This window comes from Muntiacus reevesi, chromosome 2 (genome assembly GCF_963930625.1).
Source record: "Muntiacus reevesi chromosome 2, mMunRee1.1, whole genome shotgun sequence".
Taxonomy (NCBI): domain Eukaryota; kingdom Metazoa; phylum Chordata; class Mammalia; order Artiodactyla; family Cervidae; genus Muntiacus; species Muntiacus reevesi.
Window position 1 is genome coordinate 32,616,490 of NC_089250.1, and position 19,793 is coordinate 32,636,282.

The window sequence follows — 19,793 nt, forward strand, 5'->3', positions numbered from 1 at the left end:
ACAAGACTAACAGGCCCAAGGAGTTCCTAGGTGGAACAGTGGTTAGGACTTGGTACTTTGACTGCTGAGGGCCTGGGTTCAATCCCTAGTTGGGGACTAAGATCCCATAAGCCACATGGCACAGTGAAACAAACAAAGCAAAAAATAAGACAAACGGGCCTATAACTGGAGTGATATACTCACTCAAGTATTTACTGTTTGTCAATGACATTTGTATCATAGGCTGACAAAGAAGTTCTCTTTAAAGTTTTTTTTTAAAGACTAGTTTTTTTTGTTTGTTTTTTTTTGGCCCCAATTTTTTTTGGCTGCATGGCACGTGGCATCTTAGTTCCCTGACCAGGGATCAAACCCACACTGCCTGCAGTGGAAGCTTTGGAGTCTTAGCAATTAGACTGCCACTGAAGTCCCCCAATTTTTTATTTAAAAAAATTGAAGCCTGTGGAAATTTGAAAAAACTAAACAATGGAAATCCATAAGCCCTTCTGCTAGATTCACAAATTATTATTTTGCTACATGTATTTCATTTCTCTATATATACTTTTCAACCAATTAAAAGTAAGTTTTACACCTAAATATTTATTCTGCATCTTCTAAGAAAAAGACATTCTCTTACATAACAAGAGCATTATCTTCTCTAAGAAATTTAACATTCTTACAATAATATTAGTTATTATATAACCTGTATTCAAATTTCCTTTAGTTATATATATTTTTTTAATTTTATTTTATTAGTTGGAATTTAGTTATATTTTTCTCTTTCCAGACTCACAGTCCAGTCAAGAGTCACTCACTGTCTCTGGTGCTTATGTCTCATAAAGCTCTTTTTCTCTGCCATGCTTGTCTTTTATAATATTGACAGTTTTGAAGTAGTCACACCTGATATCTTGTTGAATTTAGATTTTTATAAACTGTAATAGTGTTAGTAAATTTTATGACAACTTGGGAAAAAGAAACGCCTCATTATTTTGGAATCATATTCATCCTGTCACTTTGAATACTGTTAAATTTTGACTATGAATGAATCTCATGTTAAGAACTAATATATCTGAAAATTGCTCAGTGACTCAACTGTGCTATTACAAAACTTAGAAGTAGAAGCAATCTAATACTGTATTTCTCCCTGGTGAAAGGAAAGGCAATTGAGACACTTTAACTGTTTTGTTTTGTCATTTGTCTGTCTTAAGATCATAGGTTGCTTAAAAACATAATGAAACTTCTTTGCAAGCACAGTTCTTGTAATCAAAATAGAAAGTCAACACTTTCATGTTGACTCTTAAGCAGCTGAACTTGTATACCCCTCCCTCCTCCAAGTGAAATGGAATAGAAAAATACTTACTCTATTTTTTTTTAACTTTTTATTTTTATTGGAGTATGGGTTCAATCCCTGGGTTGAGAAGATCCCCTGGAGAAGGAAATGGCAACGTATTCCAGTATTCTTGCCTGGGAAATCCCAAGGACAGACGAGCTCGGTGGGCCACAGTCCACGGCGTCACAAAGAGTTGGTCACAACTTAGTGACTAAATAACAACAGTTGATTTTCACTGTCGTGTTAGTTTCAGTTGTACAGCAAAGTGATTCAGTTATACATAGCCATGTATGTATTCTTTTTTTCAAATTCTTTTCCCAATTAGGTTATTACATAATATTGAGCAAAGTTCCCTCTGCTACATGGTAGGTGCTTGTTGGTTATCCATGTTAAATACAGCAGTGTGTACATGTCCATCATTTGTCGTTTTCAGATTCCCAGGAATATGCATGAGAGAAAGAAATGCATTTTTCTCCTGATGAAAACGACTTCATTTTACTTCCAGAAATTTCAAAACTACCATCTGGTAGTCAACCTTGTTTTTCCACCAGATGGCAATAATTCATAATGGCTGAGCACGATGAATGGAATGTACACAAGGGCGTGAGCATTAAAAGGGCTGTGAGTGTTCAACATGTAATGTAGGAAAAATGATAAGTCCCAGGAGAAGAGGATAAACAGTGGGTTGCTAAGCCTGACCCTCTGGGGGCCAACAACAACCGTCATAAAAGGGATCATGTCACTCATCTTTATTATTGTGAATTACAGAAGGAAACAATCTGTACCATTTCTTTTCTTTTTTTTGTTTCCTGAATCATAGTAAAAAAAAAAAAAAAAAAACACAGAAGATAGAGTGGAGACGGTGTTGATATGTAAGTATCAACCACATTTTTTGGCCATATTCATGGCCAAAAAGATGTTGCATGGTTCCTAACAGGAGTCACAAATTCAGGAAGGGTATTTTAAGAAAAAGGAGGAAGAAAGAAGTTGCAGAAACTGCTGATGAAACCTGAAGTTTGTTTCTCTTTCCTGCTGACACCAATTTGCTGGTCTTTCAAAATCTGTTTAGTTAGTGTATCTACTTGGTTTTGATTTTAGATGGTATCACAAATATCCAAGCCAACAGTGTACCATCTGACCCAAATGATTTCATGGTGCACGATAGTCCAAACTCAAGGTGCAGTTCTATTGCTCGACAGGCCTTAGGTGACAGGACTTCCGCCTCCCACTGAATAGTTGTCATTTTCTCCTCCTCTGGGTTCTTTGTTTCTGGGTACTGGATATTCCTCTGATAAAGGCCAGGCTGTTCTTTTTGAAGACTAAATAATACTGACTTTTATCATTGTTTTTAGCATTTTCCTTTTTGAAAAATAACAATAGAGTCACAAAGATATTTTAAAAAGAAGCTCTAGCTTGTGAGTGAGATGAGAATTCTAGAGGTCACAGTGAACTAACTGGAAAGAATCGTAACAAAGTTGTGTTTTGGGGCACATTCATACAAAATTTCCAAGGAAACTGTTAGGAACATTTCTTTTTGTTTTGGTTAATAGATCAAGTGATCTATTTGATATAGGTGAGGATAATATAGAAATCAAAAGAAAAATAATAGCTCTGAGAGATGTGGTCCAGGGAATTCAGTTTTTCCTTCAGACATTTTTAAAGGAGGTGGTCATGTTTAGTCACTAAGTCATGTCCAACAGTCCATGTACTGTTGCCTGCCAGGCTCCTCTGTCCATGGGATTCCATGGGATTCCATGTCCATGGCATTCTCCAGGCGAGAATACTGGAGTGGGTTGCCATTTCCTTCTCCAGAGGATCTTCCCGACCCAGGAATTGAACCTGGGTCTCCTGCATTGAAGGCAAATTCTTTACCAGCTGAGCTATGAGGGAAGCCCCTTTTAAAGGAGGCTACAATGAAAAAGATAAGTTTTTATCTTTTTTATTTCATTAAAAATTTTTAATTTATTTTTTAGTCATGTTGTGTAGTATTCAGGGTCTTAGTTCCCTAACCAGGGGTCAAATCCATGCCCCCTGCATTGGGATCTCGGAGTCTTAACCACTGAATGTGCCAGGAAAGTCCAAGCTTTTATCTTTTTCAAAAAATATTTTTATCATTATAAAATCCTAAATGATCAATATTGAATAATGCAGAAAAATAAAAAAGAAGGGTTACCAATCCGAAGACAACTCCTATTAACATTATAGCAATTTCGTTGTTTTCTTTCTTTTCGAAATAAGTTTTTTTTTCATCTTTATACAAAACCTGTTTGTTTTCATGGTTTTTCTGACCTAATTTCCACATTATATAATAACATATGTGGTTTCTTATGAGATTAGAATCACTTAATTTTAATTGTTTCACAACGTTTCGGTAAGGACGAGTCATACCTAACTAACCCATTATTGGACAATTACTTAGTGTCTCCTTTTTGGTTTAACAAACAACCCTATGATGAATACATCAATGTACATAAAACGGCTTCCGTACTTAGACTTTCTCAGAATGTATTCCCAAGAGTGGAATTACTAACTCACTGGTGGTCCAGTGGTGAAGAATCCACCTTGCAACGTAAGGAACAGTGGTTTGATCCCAGATCTGGGAAGATCCCTCATGCCTCAGAACAACAAAGCCCCACAACTGTGCCATAACTACTGGGCCCACACGCTGCAAGTACTGAAACCTGCGTGCCCAGAGCCCATTCTCTGCAAAAGGGAAACCCCTGCACTGAGAAGCCAGAGCTCTCCAATGAAGAGAAGCCCCCATTTACAGCAAGTAGGGGCTTCCCTGATGGCTCAGCTGGTAAAGAATCTGCCTGCAATTTGGGAGACCCCGGTTCAATCCCTGGATTGGGAAGATCCCCTGGAGAAGGGAAAGGCTACCCACTCTAGTATTCTGGCCTGGAAAATCCCAGGTCGCAAAGAGTTGGATGCGGCTGAGCGACTTTCACTTTACTTTCATAGCAACTAGAAAAAGCAGAGTGCAGCAAGACCCACCACAGGCAAATTTTTTTTTTTTTAATGAAAACATAAATAAATCTTTAACAAAACATGAAAAAAGCATGAAATATTTTGATGCTTTAGTTTTGATTTTTATCAAATTTTCTTTTTTGCAGCGCTGCTGGTTTCCCCTAGCAATGGGCCAGAAAGCAGTTTTCACATCGATGCCAATATTATCATAAACAACAAACAACAAACCACTTCCCTAAATGGTCTCTCATTAGTATTTTAATTTGCATGTCTTTGATTATAAGTGAGATGGAACCTTTTACCACTGTTTGTCAAAGAACTGAATTTCCTCTTTTGTGAATTGTTTACTTATGTCCTTTGTCTGTTCATCTCTTGCGGTCTTTGTTATCCCTACTTACAAAGAGAACTAACAAGCACTGTCCAGAGAAAGGCCTTCTGTCTGCAACGCTGTGAATTCCTCCTCTTTATGTCATTTCAGACTCAGCATCCGAACAGCAGAGTCAAGGGGAAACTGGGAAGAATAGGAAAGATAAGTGACACATTTCTCTCTGTTGTAGAAGGGAAATGAAAGGTCATGCTACCGAGATAAAAGGCTCTGTTCCTTCACTAAACCCTGTTCTTATTTTAATACTGCTTTCTACACATTTTGAAATATCACATTATGTATATTATGTATCATGAGGAATATATCTCAGCATGAGCCACTGTGAAGCCATAGTGGCTTTACAAAGTGTCCATTCCAGGGAGATTTGTCAATGACTTAATTAGATGTTATTTAATTTAATTTGGAGTGGCATCCTTAATTTTGTAACCACTTCCGGAAAGGCTGGCACTTCAGTGTGTTTTTCTTCCCGGGAAGCAATAAGAGCACGTACAAGACAAGATGGGGACATAAATACAGACTCCCCAGCTTTGCAGTGATGGGTCGGGAGCTAAATAAACTGTTCTCACCTTGAGCTGGTGACTATGGAGAAAGTGAAAGTGAAAGTCACGCAGTCGTGTCCGACTCTGTGACCCCATGGACTATACAGTCCATGGAATTCTCCAGGCCAGAATACTGGAGTGGGTAACCTTACCCTTCTCCAGCGGATATTCCCAACCCAGGGATCGAATGCAGGTATCCCGCATTGTGGGTGAACCACAGGGGAAGCCCTTGTGACTATGGAGAACTAGCCTCGAAAAAGGGCAGAGCTTAAGACCAGTCACGGGAACTCAAATGCTAATAATGACTCTGTGGCTACTTAGTCGCTCAGTCATGTCTGACTCTTTGTGACCCCACGGACTGTAGCCCACCAGGCTTCTCTGTCCATGGGGATTCTCCAGGCGAGAATACTGGAGTGGGTTGCCATTTCCTTCTCCAGGGGATCCTCCCAACCCAGGGTCTGAACTCAGGTCTTTGGCATTGCAGGTGGATTCTTTATCGTCTGAGCCACCAGGGAAGTTCAATAATGACTCTGAACTCCCCAAATTTCTGCATCTGGAAAATGGGGATAGTAGTTTCTCATCTTATCCAAGGGGTAATTTGAAAGATTACATTATACAAGAAAAATATTTTGTGGCTGAAAGGAAGAGCATTAAGTGTGATTACACTGCAGTGTTAGTTTTAAAAGTTAAGTCAAGGGACTTCTCTGGTGGCATGGTGGTAACGAATCCGCCCTGCAATGCAGGGGATGCGGGCTTGATCCCTGGTTCCCATGTTGAAAACATCCAGCATGACACAACGAAGATTCTGTGTGCTGCAACTAAGACCCGATGCAGTTCAATAAATAAAGAAATAAGTTTTTTAAAAATTAAGACCCCCCAGGACGATTTCCTTTGTCAGATACCTTGAGGTGATACAGAGAATCAAGGAACATTGGGGATGAATAGGATCTCATCCCAGCCAACTCTCTCAGTTCATTGGGGAGGACCTGAAGCTGTGAGAGGAAGTATCCAAGATGATGCTTGTTTAAAATGACACTGCTAATTAATGACAGAAATGGACTGTTAATCTAGGAGTCTGAATTCCCTCCAGAGGTCTTTCTACTGCCTTCCCCTCTCCCCACACAGTCCAGTGAGTTGAAAGTTACTAAGCACCATTAAGTTAAAGAACTCAATTTGATTTTCTTACAGTCTTGTCTTTTTTTAGCAGCACTTCCTTGACCAGGGATCGAACTGGTGCCGCTGCACTGAAAGCCCAGAGTCTTCACCTCTGACCTGCCAGTGGGGTCCATTTTCCTTATCATCTTTGACAGAATCTGTTTCCAGCCCCCCTTTTATTCTATGAAAGCTAAAAATTTTTTGTATCTATTTATTTATTTGGTTGCACTGGGTCCCAGTTATGGCATGTGGGATCTAGCTCCCCGACTAGGGATCAAGCCTGGACCCCCTGTATTGGGAGCACAGAGTCCCAGCCGTGGACCACTAGGAAAGTCTCTAAATTTTTGTTCCTAGTAAATATAGTTACTTCACATAGGCTAAACTATGGGTGTAAAAATGTCCGACAACAGAATGTGAATTTATGTAAATGTAAAACGCTATACCGGAGGAGGCAACGACAACCCATTCCAGTACTCTTGCCTGGAAAATCCCATGGATGGAGGAGTCTGGTGGGTTGCAGTCCATGCAGTCACTAAGAGTCGGACACGACTGAGCGTCTTCACTTTCACCTTTCACTTTCATGCATTGGAGAAGGAAATGGCAACCCACTCCAGTGTTCTTGCCTGGAGAATCCCAGGGATGGGGGAGCCTGGTGGGCTGCCATCTATGGGGTCACCATCTACAGAGTCGGACACAACTGAAGCGACTTAGCAGCAGCAGCAGCAAAACGCTGTACGTCTAAATGTTTAAGAAACAAGCGTCAAAGAGTAGATTCGAATCAAACGGACTCTTTTGGGACTCTCACATGCAAGGCACTAATTCACTTTCTCTATTAGCCTAAGCAGGACTGCAAACACCCAGGAGAATGAAGGTCACCAAAGTGAAGCAGAACCAGTTTGGCAGTGGGTGTGCAATCTCACTTCACTAGATGCACTAGGACGAAAAGAAATAAATCTGCTAGCCGCCCAGAATGAGGGTTCTGAAATCTTTTTCTTTTTTAAAAAAAAATTTACTCATTTGACTGTGCTGAGTCTTAGTTGGGGCACGCAGGATCTTCAATCTTCATTGTGGCATGTGGGATCTTTAGCTGTGGCATGTGAGATCTAGCTTCCCGACCAGGGATTGAACCTGGGGACCCTGCATTAAGAGCGTTACATCTTAGCCACTGGACTACCAGGGAAGTCCTGGCTCTGGAATCTTTATGATTTAAGAAAATATGTCTTTCTTTTCAGTTCATTGTTCAAGGAAAAGTGTGTGAACTCCAGCAATGATGTGGACTGCCTTAAGAGAACTGAATGTCAGTACATGGGAGAATCTTCTTTATCAGAGACTGAGTGAAGAAGCAACAAGTTGGTTTATTTGCTTGAAGCTATGGGAAGTTGTATTAGTAGATACATTCAAATGGTCAAAAGTTCAAACACGTGAATTACAAGTGGGGCCAGAGAAGCCACATGCTCAGATGGAGAGCTGAGATCATCTGTCAAACCAAGGGAATTTTTTCTTTTTCCTCCCCATTTCTTTAACTATTAAAGAACTATTAAATCTTATGTTTATTATTTGTTGTAGTTGATTTACAATGTTGTATTAATTTCTGCTGTACAGCCAAGTGATTCAGTTATACATGTATACATATTTTTTTAATATTCTTTTCCATTGTGATATACAGTAGGACCTTGTTGTTTATCTGTTCTAAATGTAATAGTCTGGGGGCTTCCCTGGTGGTCTAGTGGTTAGGACTCCACGCTTTCACTGCAGAGGGAACAGGTTCAATCCCTGGTAGGGGAGCTAAGATCCCTCATGCTGCCTCCCCCTCAAAGGTAATAGTCTGCATCTGCTCACTCCAAACTCCCAGTCTATCCTTCCCCGCCCCTGCCCTGCCTCCTCCCTGGCAACCACACGTCTGTTCCCTGCGTCTGTGAGTCTGTTTCTGTTTTGCAGACAGGATCACTTGTGCCATGTTTTAGATTCCACATATAAGTGACATTATATGATATTTGTCTTTCTGACTTCCTTTACTTAGTATGATCACCTCTAGGTCTCTCCAACTACTAAAGAACTTTCATTTTCTATCACATGCTTTCTCCGTCCTAGTTAGGATTTAATATCTTCTTAGATATACAAAATCCTCTCCTCCCTGGCTCTGTGTAGGCCCATGCACATGTGCAAAGAGTATGACCGTGTCAGTCGAACTGAAAAACAATGGTAAGAAAGTTCTGTGTGGCGAGAACTTTTCTGGTGATTTCTCAAAGTAGCCATATTATTTGCCTAGTTTTATTCTGTCTGTTAAACGGAATCTTTTCAATTTTGCACTGTGGATCCTCAGTGTTTCGGATCCATTAGATGGCTCATTCAGACCTCACAGACTTTTCAGAATTCTATACAAAACACGGAGGCTTTACCACAACCCTGGATTTGAATTTGATAGCTCTGACCATTTTATATTCTGCAGCTGTTATACCATGGAATGAAGATTAAAAAAAAAAAATACCTCATTTTAGCCATTAGTTTCAATCTTATCTTTTACTTTCAAACCAAACTGGTAAGGCAGCAAAAAGAACTGTTTTATTCTCCCACTGACCTTGCACCCAAAAGATGACAGTGAAGAATAAGTTGCAAATATGATAATATGTTTTTTTGGTTTTTGTTTTGTTTAAAAAAAGGGGGAGAGGAAGGAATTTCCTGGCAGTCCAGTGGTTAGGTCTTGGTGTTTTCGCTGTTGAGGCCTGGGTTCAATCTGTGGCTGGGAAACTAAGATCCTGCAAGCCAAGAGGTGCGGCCAGAAACAAACAAATAACCACAGAAAACACACCGGCAGCATGTTATTTAAAATACATACTAATATATATGTTTGCCTAAAAGACAAAAAGGAAAGTAAAACCTGCCCATAGCACAAAGTAAAAGTTGGTCTCAAAATCAACGGAAATAGATTTTACAGGACCGTGTAATGAAGCCCCTGTGGCAAGTCACAGATCACAGAGTGGCTGCATTTTAGGCCTCATATAAGGTGCCCTGACAACGCTGAGTGGGAGCTTTGGTATTTTCCTGACTCATAAGGAAGGGAGCGTGCCATCGGCTGAGTCATCCTCCTGGCTTCCTGGGGTGCCTGGCTGTTCCAAGGCACTAATGGAGGATTAAATTCTGGTTACCATGACAGCTACGTAAATGCTGTCATGATATTATCAACAGATGTCATACAGTGTTCCCTGAAAGTGGAATTTTTTTCCCTGTCAAAAATTCAATTTCAACATAAATTCTTCAATAACTAGGCACAGTGGATCCAAAGAATTAGTAATACCCTTCCTTTTCTTAACTAGCTATATGAAGATAACAACTCATCTTTTACTTAAAATGTATTCCTTTTAGTGAATGGTGTTTGTCTTATGATGTTGCTTATTGTGTTTTTAGAAATTAAAATGAATAGTATGAATAGAAATAAAAGTGAAAAGTATAATCAATTCTCTTAGACTTATAGAAACTCAAATTAGAGAAAATAAATCTGAATACCTAGAGCATTAGCTGGCATCTAGTGGCAATGGGTTGGTTTTCCCTGTGATGGCACTGATGTAAACTGTTATGTGTAAGGACCTGATGGTGGAGACCTGACGGTGTTTTTGGTAGATGTTCTGTCCCGCTCCTTTCTCCATTCCAATGGTTAGAGTCATCCCTGAGAGGCAGAGAAGCAGCCATAGAGGTTCCTGAAAGTGTCAGTTGCTCAGTTGTGTCTGACTCTCTGCAACCCCATGGACTGTAGTCTACCAGGCTCCTCTGTTCAAAGAATTCTCCAGGCCTAGGGAAATCTGTATTTTTATTTTAAAAACTTTCCTTTGGGGAGGTTTACAGGTGCTTCCCAGGTGACTCAGCGGTAAATAACCCACTTGCCAATGCAGGAGATGTGGGTTCGATCCCTGGGTTGGGAAGATCCCCTGGAGAAGGAAGTGGCAACCCACTCCAGTATTCTTGCCTGGGAAATCCCCTGGATAGAGGAGCTTGGCGGACTACAGTCCATAGGTCGCAGAAAGTTGGACACGACTGAGCGGCTAAATAACAACTTTTAGGATGATTGCCGCCAAGCTTCAAGGACTAGGAGCACTTAAAATTCTTCCAAAACAACATCATAAAAAAAGGTCAGTGACCTCCAGAGTTCTTGAAAAGCCTTTACTAAATGTGTTCCAAACAGCTCTGAGCACTAGTTGCTTTTATTCTTTTCCCTGCTTTTTATATAGTATTTTCTCATTTCACTTGCCTTCAGATATTGGTCATTATTATTTTTGCTGAAGTATTCCTTGGAATCCTTCTTATTTCAGTGGCACAAAAAAAACTGCCAAGGGCCTGTTATATTTCTTTGTTTTTTGGTCTGCTTTACATGGCTTGAGGATCCCAGTTCCCTGACTAGGGCTTGAGCCCTGGAGTGAAAGCGCAGAATCCTAACTACCAGGCCACCAGGGAACTCCCAGGCCTGTTATATTTCTAATCTGTGCCTGGTTAGGAAGTCAGTTAACCAAATGTATCAGCCAGGGTCCCATCAGGAAAAGGTCCAGCTAAGTGAATTTAATGGAAGCAGACTGAATGTTGGAACTATTCCCAGAAGTGGGGGTGGGGAAAAGGAATAGATAAAGGAGTGAGGTCTGCAGCCAGAAGCCATCCTCAGGCCTGGCCTCTAGGTAGAGGAGGAAAGACCAGGGAGCCAGAGCCTGGGGAGAGTAGCAACCATGCAGAAAGGCCTCCTCAGGGAACTGCATTTGGGGAGGTGAGCAGCTCCCTTTCCACCAGGACTTTCGAGGCAGAGGATGGAGAGAAGTGAACACCCTGACCTTTCTCTCTGTCTACCCTCTAACCTCTGTCAGGGCCTTCCAGCCAAGAGCCACAGGGCAAGCGAGCCTGACTGATGCAATCGCAAGGGGTTAGCCTCCAGGGTGTGAAGCAGGGCAGAGAAGGGTGGAGAATGCATCTGGGGATGGTGGTTGGGATGGAGAATAACCAGCCTGATGAATTCAGAATTTTGGATCCAGTAAAAGTTCTGTGCATGAACTCTGTTCTGCCTCAGTGTCAACATGCCTTGCCCTTTTTTCTTTTTTCTTAGTTTTTGGTGCTCAGCTATTTGGATAGTCTATATTGCCAAGATATCTGATTTGTAGTTGATCTGACTTAGTTTTGTAGTATCATCACATTTGGATTTATGCTGGGAATTGATATGGTTATACTTCAATGTAGCAATAAAGAGGACAATGTGCATTTTAATATTCTATTATTTTTAATATAATTTGGATTGTACAAAAACATGTTTCTTTTTGGAAATTTATTAAAATTTTTATGTTGGAGTATAGTTGATTTACAATGTGTTATTTTCTGATGTATAGCAAAATGACTTGGTTATTCATATATATTTATTCATGTATATATTCATATATATATTTATTCTTTATGAGATTCTTTTCCTTTACAGGTTATTAAAGAGTTTTGGGTAGAGTTCCCTATGTTATACAGTAGGTCCTTGTTGATTATCTATTTTATGTATAGTAGTGTGTATATGTTAATTCCAACCTCCTAATTTACTCCTTCCCCAAAATGTGACTTTTGAAGTGTGGAACTGAGACAATTCTCCAGGATTGATTCCTCAATCAAATATTAGTCACGATTATTAGGGTGAATTGAAAGTATAAAGGCTGCAAACAATGTAAATTTCACAGGCTTAACTAAATATGGCCTAGGCTCCTGCTAGGCTTGTGGAGCTGGAGGACTCATGGAGCATATTTCGGAAAATGCAATTGTGCTGGCCAGCCCCATCTGCACATATGTTTTGAAAATCCCACGAAATCAAGTTTGTATTTGAGCTTAGAGCCGCTCAGTTTTATTTGAAAATAAAAGAGAGGTTACTATTTCTTGACTCTCAGAGTCTCCCTAGTGGCATTAACCTCCAAGTGCCTGCAGGCTGGACTTAGCACCCTGGAGTGACTGCCTTCTTCCCCATCTCACTTCCTCACCCCTAACACTGGTCCTTCCATCACCTTCCAATCTTCTTGCACTTTAATCCTTGCCTCAGGTTACTGGAGGAACCCAACCAAAGAAAAAGGTATACTTTCATCTTCTACCTATGTAAATCTATAAACTTTATAACAATTTTAAGACAAATTACTCTTTTACTAAGAGCTGAAAAAAACTCTACAGAACTTCAATTTTATCAGTTACTGACCACCTGCCCAATGTTGGTAGTTTAGTCCCAAAGTCGTATCCGACTCTTGCAACCCCATGGACCACAGCCCGCCAGGCTACTCTGTCCATGGGATTTCCCAGGCAAGAATACTGGAGTGGGTTGCCATTTCCTTCTCCTGGGGATCTTCCCAATGTTAGGTGGCAGGAGAAGGGGCTAGATGCTTTAATCTCATTTAATCCTCCCACCCAGTCTGATGCACCTATCATATGAATTTTAGTAACATGATTTGTTTGGATGCCTGGTAACTCAGCTGGTAAAGAATCCACCTGCAATGCAGGTTCGATTCCTGGGCAGGGAAGATCCCCTGGAGAAGGGAGAGGCTACTCATTTCAGTATTCTTGGGCTTCTCTGGTGGCTCAGCTGGTAAAGAATCTGCCTGCAATGTGGGAGACCTGGGTTCGATCCTTGGGTTGGGAAGATCCCCTGGAGAAGGGAATAGCTACCCACTCCAGCATTCTGGCCTGGAGAATTCCAGGGACTGTATAGTCCCTGGGGGTCTCAAAGAGTCAGACAGGACTGAGCAACTTTCACTTTCATCAACGATACCAAATTACATACAGTTACATAAAGTGTTATCTGCATATTTACTTGTCACCAGTTACTTGCTAAGAAACACTGGTACAATGTTGACTAGAAGTGGTGAAAGCAGATAACCTTGCCTTGTTTCTAGTTAGGGAAGTAGCTTTGTTTTTAAATCAAGAAATAGTATTTCTACCTTAACTATGTTTCACATTGAAACACTGCACTACTGTCTAGTTTTGGTAAATATTAAAAGTTGCTCATGCAGTGTAAAAGGCTTAAATAATGAATTATGGATTATTGATTTTTATTTTAGGGTCATTTCCTTACTGCCTTTTTTAAATGTTGGAGTTAAATACAAAAGTGAAATGAATGCATATTTTATTTGGAGGCTATAGGCAGAAAAAATTATCAATACAAATATATTTGATTGACTGATAATAGTCTAAATTTTACTAAGTTTCAGCAGTGGTCAGTTTTCATTCCAATCCCAAAGAAAGGCAATGCCAAAGAATGTTCATATTATTATACAATTGCACTCATTTCACATAGTAGCAAGATTATGCTCAAAATCCTTCAAGCTAGGCTTCAGCAGTAAATGAATGGAGAACTTTCAGATGTACAAGCTGGATTTAGAAAAGGTAGAAGAACCAGAGATCAAACTACCAACCTACACTGGATCATAGAAAAAGCAAGGGAATTCCAAAAAACATCCACTTCTGCTTCATTGACTATGCTAAAGCCCTTTGTATGGATCACAACTATCTGTGGGATGTTCTTAAAGAGATAGGAATACCAGAACACATTACCTGCCCCCTGAGAAACTTGTATGCAGGACAAGAAGCAACAATTAGAACCGGACATGGAACAGAGGACTAGTTCAAAATTGGGAAAGGAGTACATCAAGGCTTATTTAACTTATATGAAGAATACATCATACAAAATGCTGCACTGGATGACTCACAAGCTGGAATCAAGATTTCTGGGAGAAATATCAATAACCTCAGATATGCCCATGATATCACTTTAATGGCAGAAAGTGAGGAGGAACTACAGAGCCTCTTGTTGAAGGCGAAAGAGGAGAGTGAAAAAGCTGGCTTAAAAGTCAACATTCACAAAATGAAGATCATGGCGTTCAGTCTTACCACTTCATGGCAAACAGATGGAGAAAAAGTGGAAACAGTGACAGATTTCATTTTCTTGGGCTCCAAAATCATGGTGGACTGCGACTGCAGCCATGAAATTAAAAGACACTTGCTCCTTGGAAGAAAAGCTATGACAAACCTAGACAGCATATTAAAAAGCAGACACATCTCTTTGCTGACAAAGGTCCATATAGTCAAAGCTATGGTTTTTCAGATAGTTGTGTACAGGTATGAGAGTTGGACCATAAAGAAGGCTGAGCACTGAAGAACTGGTGCTTTCGAACTGTGGTGCTGGAGAAGACTTGTGAGAGTCCCTTGGACTGCAAGAAGATCAAACCAATCAATCTGAAAAGAAATCAACCCTGAATATTCATTGGAAGGACTGGTGTTGAAGCTGAAGCTTCAATACTTCAGCCCTGATGCAAAGAGCTGATTGGAAGATCCTGATTCTGGGAAAGATTGAAGGCAAGAGTAGAAGGGGATGAGAGAGGATGAGATTGCTGGATGGCATCACTGTTTCAATGGACACGAGTTTCAGCTCATGTCCTCAGGGAGATAGTGAAGGACAGGGAAGTCTGGCAGTTCATAGTGTCACAAAGAGTTGGACATGACTTAGCAACTGAACATAAACTAACTTTGTTCAAGAAAGCCCTACCTATATAATTTTTTTTTTTTTTTCAAACTTGTTGGCTGGACTACACCACCTGTGGGATCTTAGTTCCTGGACCAGGGATCGAACTGGAGCCTCCTACAGTGGAATCTCAGAGTCTTAACTGCTGGACCGCTGAGGAAGTCCCATCTGCTTCTATAATTTTGAAAAGAAGTTCCAGGTGGCAATTTTCCCTAAGTCGTAATTATTCATGCCTGCACTTGCTTTTAATGGGTGTAAAAAACTGATCATGTAAATTTACACCGTGAAAATGGTGAGATTTCACAAGACAATATTAACAAAGTTTTAAAAATCCTTAAAGAGATGGTGTCATGTAAATCGGAATGCCATGCCTATGATTATGATTCCCTTTGATATTTCTGGAAATTAAGTCCACAAATAAATACAATCAAATCCTGAAACATATTAGGCAAAATAATTTCTAGAGCATCTGTGTAACCTGTGGAAACAGGAGGCAGTTGGCATTACAAAGTGAGCCAGTGAACAGGTACATACAGAAACACATGCCTTCAGTGTTTTTTCTCAACCATAATTAGGAGATGAACAAATGGTCCATAAAATTTTTATTATCTAAAATAGAGGATCCAATTTATTAAAACTTAAGTCTCTACTTAAAAAAAAATAAAGCACTCTTGAAAATGTACCTACATTTGGTATGATTTATACTAAGCCCCATATTAAATATCGTAACTCTATCTTAGATTGTTAAAGATAGTTGAACTTAATGAAAATAACTCTGAATTTTTTAACCTGAGAATGTGTACTAATATACCTGATATTCTCATTCTAACCAGGTGAACTTTGATAAAATAGATGAAACCTGAATGTCTTAATAACAAAATAAAGATACTAGAAAATTTTAAATATTTTTTGTTTGAATAGACAAATCCTTTTCATGGTTTGAATATCAAAGTTTACATAGGAATACAGTGAAAAGTCCTTTCTATATCTTCCATCCACAGATTTCTCATAACTCAACAGTTACTTTGTCCTAGTTTAATACATATACATGCTAGTACATTATTCTGTTCCATTTTTCCGATTTTTTCATTGAACAAAAAAATCTTGGAAATCTTAATTAAAAAAAAATTTTCATTATTTATTTTTTGGCTGTGCTGGGTCTTCATTCCTGTGTGGGCTTTTCTCTAGTTGCAGCAAGCAGGGGTTACTCCCTGGTTGTGGTGTGCAGGCTTCCCACTGCAGTGGCTTCTCTTGTTGCAGAGCATGGGCTCCAGGTCATGGAGCTTCAGAAGTTGTGGTTCCCAGGGTCTGGAGTACAGGCTCAATAGTTGTGGTGCATGGGCTCAGTTGCTGTAGGATCTTCCCAGAACAGGGATCGAACCCGTGTCTCCTGCATTGGCAGGCAGGTTCTTTACCATGCAGCCACCAAGGAAGCCCCAGAAAGCTTCATATTAAAACATGAAGAACTTAGTTTCTTTTTGTTGTTGTTAACAGCTACATAGTGGTCAAATGTATGGTTATATCATAATTTAGTGTCTTGTTGATGGATATATTTAAGCTGTTTCAAGGATAAGAAATACCTTGTCATTTCTCATGTGTTGAACTACATTTGTGGGCTAGATCCCTAGAGGTGAAATTGGAGGTTCAGAGTATGCATACATTTGTAATTTTGATCAGTCAGTTCAGTTCAGTCTCTCAGTTGTGTCTGACTCTTTGCGACCCCATGAATCACAGCACGCCAGGCCTCCCTGTCCATCACCAACTCCCAGAGTTTACTCAAACTCATGTCCATCGAGTCGGTGATGCCATCCAGCCATCTCATCCTCTGTTGTCCCCTTCTCCTCCTGCTCCCAATCCCTCCCAGGATCAGGGTCTTTTCCAATGAGTCAGCTCTTCACATGAGGTAGCCAAAGTACTGGTGTTTCAGCTTCAGCATCAGTCCTTCCAATGAACACCCAGGACTGATCTCTTTTAGGATGGACAGGTTGGATCTCATTGCTGCCAAATTCTTCTTTCTATATATTTCAGCCAAAGCAGTGGGGCCAGATATAATTTTATGCCTTTTTCATTTCATTCAGAAATGCACAAACTGGGTTACCTATTAAAGAATAAGGAAGAAAGGACAAAGTATTTGGCAATTTAGAGTACATTTTCACTCAAAAATACATTGGAAATACATAGAAATTTACTGTGCATCTACTGCATGCCAAGTGTTTTTAAGCTTTTGGACCTACCTACCTAAACAAATCAGACTCAAATCTCTGCCTCTGTGGAGCTTACATTTTGGAACTCTATGCTACTCCTTAAGACACAAGTTAAATGTCAATATCCTGAAAATGATCTGTTGAGATCCTGAGCACAGGCACCAGACATATGCTACCAGTGTTATTTAAAACTAACTAGAGGCAATGTTGCATATGATTTCATAGTTTTCCATCAGGTCCTTTTAAACAACACACTTGGGCGAGAGCTCTTTTTATCTGACTCCATCTGCTGTTGGTAGTGATCAGCATACTGTGGGCATTGTGGTAGCATCTGAGATTAGGCTGTGAAATAGGAAGTGGAGTTACATGCAGATCAGCAAGTGTGTGCAAACTGTTTAATTCTATCTGAAGCTGAAACCACGGGTGTCCAACTCAGGCTTAGGAAACACGGAAGATAAGGTTATCTGCACATGCCCATCAGGGCAGTTTCCCTTTTGCTGTCTGTCCCTGTTTTGGTTCTATAAAGAGATCCCAGGGGTTTTATGGAAAACAGTGTCAGAAGCATACACCAGCAGTACCCTGTCTGCTGAACAAGGGCATGCAAAATGTTACTTGTTAGAAAGTAAGGGAGACAGAAAGGACAAGTGATGCCAAGGAAAGTGGGTGTATTGCCCAGTGGATTGTCTGAGAAAGTATGGCCTCAGGCTTGTGCATGTTTTCTTTCTTTTTCCTTTCTTGGCTGTGCTGCAAGCATGCGGGATCTTAGTTCCCCGATCAAGGACTGCTCGGAGTCTTAACCACTGGACCTCCAGCAAATCCTTCTTTGCTTCCTAAAAGAAAATCTTAAATCTTTAGCTCTCCCATTAGATTTAATGTTATAAGAAGTCAGTAAACTATAGTTGTTAAAGTCTTGCCAATATCCCATTGGGTTCTTTGCAGTCACTACAGAATGACTGGGAGTTCAGCTTGTGATGGGGAAGTCAGACACAACAGCATCTTCAAGCATGATGTGAAGAATACAAAAGAGCCAGTTCCAGAGACCGGCTCTTGAATCATACCCTGACCTTTTTTCTTTTGCTTGTTTTATTAAAATTTCAGCTCTGCACGGTAATAGACACAATCAACAATTGGTTAGTTATGAATGTTTTCTGCAGTCCGAGTACAAAGCAGTGATGTTTCTGTCCTTGAATCTTAGAGCTTAGGAGCCTTTGGACTCGTCAACTTGCTCCTTTCACAGCTGAGGTCGAGAAGGGCGAAGAGACAATGGCAGAAGCCAGGTCTCTCTCTCGAGTCCCAGTCCAGCAGAACTCTCGCCACAGTCTCCCCAGGGAAACCTGTTATGCCTCTGACTTCTGGATTCCGTGCTGCCATCCCGCAAGCGCTGCAAGCTGGGGTGACTTTGGACAATGACATTGTGGCCCCCACGGGGCTTGCACACGGCAGAAGCCGCCCTGGAGCCGCCCCGCCCGACCGCGGAGTGTGCGCGCTGTTTCCGCACTTTGCCGGGTGATCCCGGCGAAGGTCCGGGACCGGGTTGTGGATCAGGGTCTCCAGAGTTCCCTTCCGTCAGGTGAGGTCGCGAGGGGACTTTCTCCGATTTCTGGGCCCGGAAAGGCTGACCTTCGCCCGGCAGCGCTCCTAGACGGACGAGAAAGGTGACAGGCGGGCTCACGCCCCCTCCTCCCTTGGGCCCCACTCCTGCCACCCCAGGGCTCGGGCCGTTTTCCTCCCGCCCTTCCCTCGTTTTCCCCACCGGCGTCTCCTCAACTTTTCCCACTTGGCGTTTAAAAGCACCACCGCCCCCCTCCCTCGGCGAGCAGCTCGCGCGCCCGAGGCGCTCCTCGGCCCCTCCCCCCGCCTCTCCCCTCCTCCTCCCGGATCCTCGCCGCCCGCTTCCCCGGCGCCCGCCCGGCCGTCACGTGGCCCCGCCCCGTCCCGCCCCCGCGCCGGCGCGCTCCGACGTGCCCTGGAACTCACCCGCCTCTGGAGAGCCGCCTGCGGGGACGCGCCGGCCGCGGCCGCCGCTGAGTGAGCGCCCTTCAGGTTCGTCTGGACGCCCCGCTGCCGCCGAGCCGGGCCAGGAGGGAGCCGCCCCCCGCGCGCGAGGCCGCCGGGCCCTCGGTGAGGTTGGTGGGGAGAGGGGAGCCGCGGGCGGAGGGCAGGTCGGGGCATCGCTGCACAAAGGCGCCCGGGGCCGGGGCTGAGGGGTCGGGGGAGGCGTGTGCGGGCGCGCGGCGACGTCGGGGTGCGCGAGGTGCGGCCGGGGGCGCGGCCGGCGGGGTCCGGGCGCCGGGCTGGCGCGGGGCGCTGGGCGGCTGCCGGCCGCTCGGCCGACGTGGGCGACGGGGTTTTAAATGGCTGGAAGTTGTGGCTTCTCTGCCCCCCGGGTTTCCTGACTTCCTGTGAGAGGGCAGTGCCCGCCGCCCCGCCCCCAGGAAGGAGGGTGGCGGGCTGTGTGTGTGTGTGTGTGTGTAAAAGGCTGGCGGTGCCGCCCTCCTTTCTGGCCTCCCGCCGGCGGCGAGCCCGCTCCTCAACTGCTGCAGGGGGTGCAACCCCCGCCCGCCCAGCAGCCCCAGGAGCCGACCTGGGGCTCCTCGAAGATTATTGATCCACCCAGACTGGGCATGGGGGCTTCTGCAGCTTCTAGAAGTGCCCCGCCCCTGCTCAGTGGGCATCTGCTTCTTTCTAGCTCTTCTGCGAGGATTCTTCTCCACGGTTTTTAATTGCAGGA

General features: G+C 42.4%; 1 protein-coding gene across 9 annotated transcripts in view; it reads left to right on the forward strand.

The window, feature by feature from the left end:
- The first annotated feature begins 18,607 nt into the window (after window positions 1-18,607).
- ARHGAP12 (Rho GTPase activating protein 12) overlaps window positions 18,608-19,793 on the forward strand; it is a 125,684-nt gene continuing 124,498 nt past the window's right edge. For 5 of the 9 annotated variants that reach the window (XM_065921200.1, XM_065921208.1, XM_065921207.1 and 2 more), the window contains exon 1: window positions 19,048-19,183. The gene's annotated coding sequence lies outside the window, so the exon portion shown is untranslated. Of the gene's footprint in view, window positions 18,633-19,047; window positions 19,189-19,793 lie in introns of those variants that run through there. The other 4 variants (XM_065921205.1, XM_065921204.1, XM_065921206.1 and 1 more) reach the window with 4 other exon arrangements.